General features: G+C 40.1%; 1 pseudogene; it reads right to left on the bottom strand.

The window, feature by feature from the left end:
• Positions 1-6,740: 6,740 nt before the first annotated feature.
• LOC140583056 (uncharacterized) lies at positions 6,741-8,360 on the bottom strand (annotated as a pseudogene).
• Between the last annotated feature and the right edge of the window lie 248 nt (positions 8,361-8,608).

Here is an 8,608-nt window from a genome sequence, read left to right as displayed (position 1 = left end):
TTATTATCGCCCCGCGGGTGTTTGCTACGGAGTTTAAACGCGGACAGAAAAACGCCGCTCAGAAAAATCGCGCTGTTAATTAACAGACAGGACAGACAAGCACTCACGCTGACCGAAATAAGAACAATAAATAGAAATAAACAGCCACCCACGTAAACAGGTAAAGCACACAAACACTCAAAACACTCCAAAAAACAATCCCAAACAATCGCTGCAGCTCAACACCACTCTCTCGCAGCAATCCCAGCAATCCTCGCAGCAATATGAACAAAGGAAGAACAAGGGTCACGTTTTGTCACGTAGCGTGGAGCGGGCAGGCAAAAAGCAGGCGAGAACAGACGGGTGGACGGAGGTAACAGGGTTCAATCAGGACGAGAGGGCAGACAGGCACTACATCCACTAACAACAGCACAACAATACAATGACGTATCTCGGGAAACTAACTCAGACGCAGACTAAATACACAGGACATGCTGAACGTAACAGGTTGATTACAATCGGGAATCAACACGAGGTAACGAGGGGGGCGTGGCACACACGAGTATCGTACGAGCCGGGCGAGACAACAAGAAGGAGAAAAAAGTTAATGAAGATTTTGAGCAGAACAAAGGTCGGGCTGGGAGTCCCTGATTTTAAAAACTCGGGAAAAGTTGATCTATTCTCATAGGTCATGGATCACACTTAAATGGCAAGCTTCACTCAAGAATAACTCAGTAAGTTCGTGCTTTTTCTAAGAAATTGATGAGTATTAAGTATTGGAATGTATTAAATAAGTGTGGGATTTTTTGGGGATTTATGTGTAACTCAACATACTTACATTGGTTTTGTATTTGGCAATCTGGGCAACACGGGAATTAACAGCCTTCCAAAAACAAAAAATAACAAGGTTATTTTTTTTATTAGGGAAATGTGCTGGCAACCTATTATAAATGTCATCAAGAAGGGATAAAAAAAAGCCAACAAATGTTTAACTTACATCATCGGTAAGCCAGGGAAGCCTTGATGCCTGGGACACTGTCAAGTCAATGAGGCTCTGTGGACAGATACTCATCAGCTCTTTGATATTTAGGATGGTGTTGTCAGTGAACCTGAGAATTGTCTGGCGGTCGCTCATTGTCCCCTTGAACAGTGTTAAGAGTTTATCCTGCATTTTACAAAATGAATTCATGTTCGGGTTAGGGTGAACTCTAGGGCTGTAGCTATCGAATATTTTGGTAATCGAGTATTCTACTGAAAATTCCATCAAGTAATCGAGTAATCGGATAAAACATATTTGAGGCGCACATATTTTAGGGAATCAGAAAGTGAAACTCGGAGCCGATCCGCTACTGCGTCAATACGAATAGTCGCCACCAGGGGGCGTCTGGGTCTCGATCTGGAAGTACAGTATGCAGCTCATATGCAGGCCTTTGTAAATTACTTGTTTGTTTTTTTAATTTATTCATTTATATTGTTTATTTTATAGATAGTTTTAATATTTCTCTAGATATTTTATTATTGTTATTTGTAATTTTTCTATGTGTAATTTTTCTATTTGTCATTTATTGTTAGGATTTTATATTTCTCTATTTTGCACAAATAAAAAATGTACTTTGCACACAGAAATGTCTTTGACCTATTCCAAGCCACAATTCCAAAAATACACACTTATAACAAGTCTTCTCTTCATATAGGATGGATTATGAAAGGTCCAAGGGGCCAAGAACAGTGCACAAGACACCTCAAAGGGTGTCTTTCATTATAGACCAAGATAATAAATACAGCTGAAGTGGTTTTCAAGTAGTAAGCAAAAGATTCTTTGACTCTACAAAAGGACTTTGGAGTCTCTGAGTGCCTGCCTTTACTAAAACAGTTGTAAAATACTCAATTCTTATTCTTCTGAGCTCAAAATTTGAACATAAGTTCACAAGGTCTGTGGCTATGGCCTAAAGGTGTTTCAGCCCAGTGTACAATGCCAGACGTTTGACCAACGTTTATGAAATCCTTTGTTCCAACCTGTGTTGCTTTGTAACAGAAGGTTGTACATATTGGTTTTTTCTTGCACATGAAACTTCAAGGTCTTAGCTTTCAAATGGACTGACAACATGCAAAAAGACCAAAGTATGAGGGAGCTGTGAGCTTTTAAAGCTGGGTACACTTAAGGGGTTACTTAAAGAGCAATCTTAAATATGTAAGAGAAAATAAGACAGGTCTCTTAAAATGAACAACTAATTGATTTCTTCTTTGAAAAAGAAAATCAACATTTTTTTATATCTGCTGGGTTACTCGTGTTTTCTGTCAGTGAGTGGAGTGTCAGATTGGCAGGCAGCTAGCCACCCTGTATGACACGAGAGAACTTGTACTACTACTTAGTTAATAGTATCCAGTGGTGGGTTGCACCAGCTTAGCGTAAGTTCGATCCTAAAGTATGGTGTAAAGTATACCTTAAGTCTTACGTTGAAACTAGATAGTTTGAAACTAGCGCCGCATTCTTTGTCGGTTGCACTACTGCCACTTAAGTTACATCGTAGTTAGTAGCTACTAAATAAAGTTACTGTCGCAAAGAATGACGTTTTTACCGTGGACAACCAATCAATATCACTGTCTGATTTTACCGGAACTAACTCGCTGTTCTCCATGCTTTTCGACTACTGTATACACATTTTGTATGTAGCCTTAGTAATGTCCTTCTACAGGCGTTGCTTAGTTGTTCGGGATGAAAAAAAAATATCATTTAAGTTTGGGTTATAAATAGCTACCGATTTATGTTCTCTGTATCTGTCAGAAGAATATCAACCACAGGGCAGCTCATCTGCTGTATCTAGATGATCGCGAAAAGTTGCCAGCTGCTGATCGAAGGTTTTCAAATAGAACTTTGCGGCCCAATATCAATAGGAAAGTGCCCGAGAAACATTTGCCAGCAACATTGCTCAAAAGGTTGCCGTGCATCGTCACCCTAAGAAGTGTGTTCGCTAGGTATGTTTATCAAGTCAAATTCGTGGTAATTTATTGTGGATGCTTTACAGTCGTTCTGCTACACGTAAGGCTCGAGCTCAAGGAATACAAACAGGGTTCACGAGCAAAAAATAACGGTAGGGCAACGACTTCGTCTAGCTTGGCAGCTAACGTTAGCTGACTGGTCATATCTAGCCGCGGAACTTGTCTTCAATCAGCGGAAAAGGTAGAAAGTTATTAAAATGATGTCTGAACGTTGTACTACCCTATATCTACTTCAGATAAGAAGTTTTATAAAAAATGAATGGGTCATGTATCGCCAATCTTATTGTGCTGTTTTGGAGTCAAATTCACCCTGGCACTTAACGTTATAGACCATAATAATCTTCACATTGACTAATATACTCCACCTGTTTCACTACGAAGGGCCATCCTTTACATTACACTGGGTAACTTTTCTTTACCATATAATGGCAGCAGAGGTCCAGTTTCACAGAGGTCGAGATCTCCACAGAGACACGAGAACAGATGAAAACTTAAATTTTTTACCTATTAGTATATATTTCTTTCATGTGAAATTGACCCCAGAGATGAGGTAAGGGTGTTTGTTAACCTGAAGATGTTGATTTTTTTTTTTTTTTAGAAAAATGTCAGACCGTAGGCCGAGAGAGAAAAATTTTACGCACGAAGAGGTCATAATTCTCCTTACGAAATACAGAGCACATAAATTGACATTAGAATCCAAATTCAATAATTTTATAACAAACGAAAGGAAGCAGCAGATATGGGAGGACATTACTGAGGCTTTAAATGCTAAGGGAGTGGAGCAGAGGGACGTCAGAGAGGTTAGGAAGAAGTGGAGCGACCTCAAGATGCAGGCAGCGGAGGACTTCCCCAAAACAGCACGAACTGTAGGCGGCCCAAAGCCAGATGTGCGGCCATACTCCTCCTTAATTCTTCACATTGTTGGGGAGGATTCCCCATCACTCGTGGGAATTGTAGGAGGCGGGATTGAAACTGGGCTGGCAGTGCAGGTGCCCACTCCCTGCTCACCCCCAACTCCAGTATCGCAGTCACCTCCACACCCATGTCCAGATACCCCTGCATTTCCCATACCACTGCCATTAATTCCACCTGCAGAGCCAGCATGCAGCCCTCCACCACCACCAGCAAAGCGTGTCAGGCTATCCAAGCCACGGCCAGAGATTGTGGATGCAGAGTTCCTTAAATGTCAATTGTATAAAGTTGAAATTGAAAAAATTAAAGCAGAAACTTTAAAAATTAATTCAGAAAAAGAGAAAATTGACATGGAAAAAATAAAACTAAATTTAGAAATATTAAAATTGCAAGAACTGAAAACCAAGGGATATATACCTTTGTTATGAATGAGCCCTAGAAAGTTATATAATCTTTCATTCTTAATAGTGTTACTTGGAAATCAAATAAATCTGAAATATTTTCATTGCAAGAGTTGTGATTGACTATTAATAATGTCATTGTATGATAACTGAAATGAAATGATCCTCTGTTTCCATTTGCATAAGAACATTGGAATGCTTAACTTCACCTACTCCATCTTGCTCTCCATAAGACACACTGGCAAATATACAGGTGAGAGCAAGCTTGGGGGTCACAGTGCAGGATCAGCCAGCACACAGCATCCTTGGAGCTTGGTGATAAGGTCCTTTCTCAAGGGCCCATAGACAGGTGACTATTCTGCTGAGGCTCGAACCATAACCATGTTTTATTTTGTGTCCTCATAATTTAAATTAGTTATTAGTATTAATTGCAGAACTGAATTAAGGGGATTGTATGCTGTTTATTGTAGTAGGCTTAGGTCTGCTCTAATTATCCAAAGTAGGATGCTGCGAGGTAGTCACGAGCAGCTGCTGCTTCAGCTGTTAGGTCGATCTCATTGTGCAGGGGAATGTCTAAGTCCCCATCCACCTCACATCCATCCTCCACCAGAGGTACCTTCCAAGCTATGGCCATGTTGTGGAGAACAACACAGGCACCTGCTACTACAGCAGCTCTGTCTGGCTCCATTATTATACCTGTCAGTGACAAAATGGTTGCACCATAAATTATAGAGGTTAGGCATAGCTTATTTACCTAGACATTATTTGTTCTGAATAGCAGTTTTGTAGGAATTAATGTAAACAGACTATAAACCTAATCACCTCTGTGCAAACAAGCCCACCGTTTCTTCAGGACACCTATGCAACGTTCTACCACATTCCTTGTTCTGACGTGTGCTACATTGTAGCGCTCCTGCTGCTGATTTGATGGGCTAAGGTAAGGTGTCATTAACCATATTCTTAAGGGATATCCGGAGTCACCCAGCAACCTTCCAGAATATCTTCCTTCTTCAAAGTCTGAACTAAGCCTAGACTGCCTGAGGATGTAACTGTCGTGTTTCGAGCCTGGCCACTTGATCACGCAGTTTGTGATAATAAGGTCGGCGTCACAGACAATTTGTGCGTTTATAGAGTGGTAGCCCTTTCTGTTGACGTAGTCAATTTCGTGGTCGCTGGGTGTTTTTATCTTGAAGTGCGTGCCATCCACACATCCTAACACATCTGGAAAACCGGCGATCTGAAAAAACTTCTGACGGGTTGTGTTTTGTTGCACAGGCAGCAGAGGAAAGTGCACGTACGTGTTTATGTGTTTATTCAGCGACACTGCCACTGCTCTCATGGCTCTGCACACGGTGGACTTGTGTACATGCATCGAGTCGCCCACAAGACTTTGAAAAGAGCCGGTGGCAAAGTACCTAAGTGCCAGACATACTTGTAAAGCCGGACTGAGGGCTCCGTTTCTGTCAGTATCATGCTGTAGATCAGCAGCTAACAGATCGGTAATTTTTTGTAATTCGGCACGGCGAAAACGAAACCGAGTATACAGATCAACATCATCATATTCTTCAAAGGGATGTAACCGGTCACGAATGACTCTTTCTCGACGTAAACCGCGTTTAATTTAGTCTTCCCACCGTTCAAAACGGATAGCCATTTTCACCACTTTTTAACGTCTTTCTTACGATGGACTTTACACCTAATGTTAAGGTAGTGTAAAATTTACGCTATAACTTAGTATTACGTTGAAACTAAGAGCGTGGTGCAACAGATTATTTTTTAGTAGTGCGTAAACTCGAACGTAGGGCCAATTTACGTCCATCGTAGGCTAAGATCGAGCTTACGCTTAGCTGGTGCAACCCACTGCAGGCTTTGATTTGTGGTGTCTTGCAGCTGGCACACCATCTATCATGTGTAGGCTATAGTTTGTAGGTCAGGAGCATTTGTGTTTTGTGTTTTAAGTAACCTAGGTTAGCCCAAGTTTGCATCGCTAGCTAGCTATCAAGGCTACTAGTATCCTAGCACAATCAGGGTTGAACACGAGGTAATGAGGGGGGCGTGGCACACATCGGGATCGTACGGAGCAGGGTGTGACAACAGCGATAGCAGAAAAAATCATAAGAAAATCTTTTCATTGCACAATAGTGGTAGAAGGCTTGTCTGACAGTGTTGTGAGGAATGATGATTCTTGAATGATCTTCCAGTGTGTTCAGGAAACGGCCAACTGCTATATGGTTCTGTCAAGAATGACAAAAATATCATTAACTAACATGGAATACAAATACAGCTGCAACAAAATAACTGATTTATAAAAGATTTTTACATGTTATATAGTATTTGTACATCATAATTTTATTGCATTTCATGCAAGTGTATTAATGGGCTCACCGAAACTGCAGATGTCATAAGTGAACATAAAGGTAGTGACAGAAAGACATTAAAGTTGTGAAACCCAGAGTTATAGTCTTGAAATCTCACATGCACTCTGCAGACTGGGCATTGTTTTGCATAAACAGGAACCCCTGGAAAGATAGATGTACTTTTATTTCATCATTCACCTAGCTGTGACTACAATGTATTAAATGGTAACACAAAAAAGTTAATAATTGTTTTACTTACCTTTGGTCACAGACAAAATGAAATAAACTGTGCCATGTTTCGTCACCAGTCGGCTCTCATCCAGAGCTGGAGGACAAGGTCCAGGACAATATGGGCACACTTCTTCCAATGGTGTAAATGACTCTGGAAGAGGCTTTTCTTTGGTGATGAGCTCATGTGGGAGGTCTTCTGGAATTTTTTTGTGTGTCCACAAATATTCTGTCATCTTAATAACATCTGCATACCTTTCAGCACACTGCCTGTGAGGTTCCTCTGTTTCTGAGACTATTTCTTCCACATCATCAGTATCCTCCAAATGAACATTAGCAGTTGATTTAAAAAAATGTGGATGTTCCTGAAACATGTACCACATAGAAAGGTACCTATGTGTACAACTGGCTCTTCGCTTCACTCTGCACTGGCAATGCCACTTTCCTGACTGACTATCAAAAGTGACACGGGTCCTTGCAAACTTGCACCAGTTGTCCTTCTTATTTGTAAACACTGAAAAATACATAAATCGCTCAGAAATGCTAGTTTCATCCCAAAAAACTGGGAAAACACAGTCTATGCCTTCAGAATGTGCTTTTGCATTCATGTCCAGACATTCCTTTTGTGCAGTTCTTGAGATTAGACCTCTGTCACTCATTAACTGAATTGATGTTTCTGCCAGAGGAGGGGGGGGAGTATATGCCAAGGCTTTATTAGTCCTTACCAGATGCTGGCATTCCATCCCTGGATTACCACTTTTTAAAGCAATTGCCATGAAGTCTTTGCAAATGGGCAGTTCACAGGAAATTGTTTAAGAGAGCACGGATTTGCAGACATGAACCGGCACCCTAGGTCCATGGGGATCTTTTGGAGTAACGAAAATTCCATTTTTCGCATCAATACAAATAATTGATTGCCTTTCCTTGTCATGCTGCACCTTCTCATGCCTACGTAAATTAGAAATGTTGGTGAATCCTAAATGGCAAACTTTACACTTCAGATGATTAAATGTAGGGTGGTCTTGAGCAGTGGGCAGGTCTTTTGCATCAAGAGCTGTAGGTGAAAAGAAAAGTATGAAAAGGGGATCTCTGAAAAGATATATATATATATATATATATATATATATATATATATATATATATATATATATATATATATATATATATATATATATAGCAATAAATTGTTCAAAGACATAGCATGAGATACTTACTTGTTGGACTGCCAATAACCACTAAACCTGTTGAACAAAAAAAGGTTATTATGTTTTTCCCCCACTGAACTATTTACAAGTTGATCAAAGAAATAATTAATTTTAACTAACCATGATTTTGGAGATGTTTCCTAAAGTCTGATGATCTGCTGATTTTTTGATGGCACTTTGGACAGTGCCAGTGGCTTCTTTTTGCTACTTGCCTCTCAGAACAGAAGCATGGTATAGTAAACTTGTCTAGGGAAAACATGCATATACATAAACATAAATACATTGAAAAACTGTAACAAATATTTACAGCATAAATTTCACATATACTCACCAGTATCATTTTCACTATAATGTACAGCTGGTTTCAAATGCCGGCGTAAAAGATGGCCATGCAAAGCTTTTTCTTTTTTACAGTAAGGACAGTCAAGTTCCGGTCTCAGTGAAAGCAGCTCCTCTTCAGAACTAAACTCAAACACCTTCTCTGAAAGTTATAGCAAACGGTCATCTTCAATCTTCTCTCTAAACA

Source organism: Paramormyrops kingsleyae, chromosome 25 (genome assembly GCF_048594095.1).
Source record: "Paramormyrops kingsleyae isolate MSU_618 chromosome 25, PKINGS_0.4, whole genome shotgun sequence".
Classification (NCBI taxonomy): domain Eukaryota; kingdom Metazoa; phylum Chordata; class Actinopteri; order Osteoglossiformes; family Mormyridae; genus Paramormyrops; species Paramormyrops kingsleyae.
Note: the sequence above shows the minus strand (reverse complement) of the source record. Positions and strands in the feature narration are given on the sequence as shown.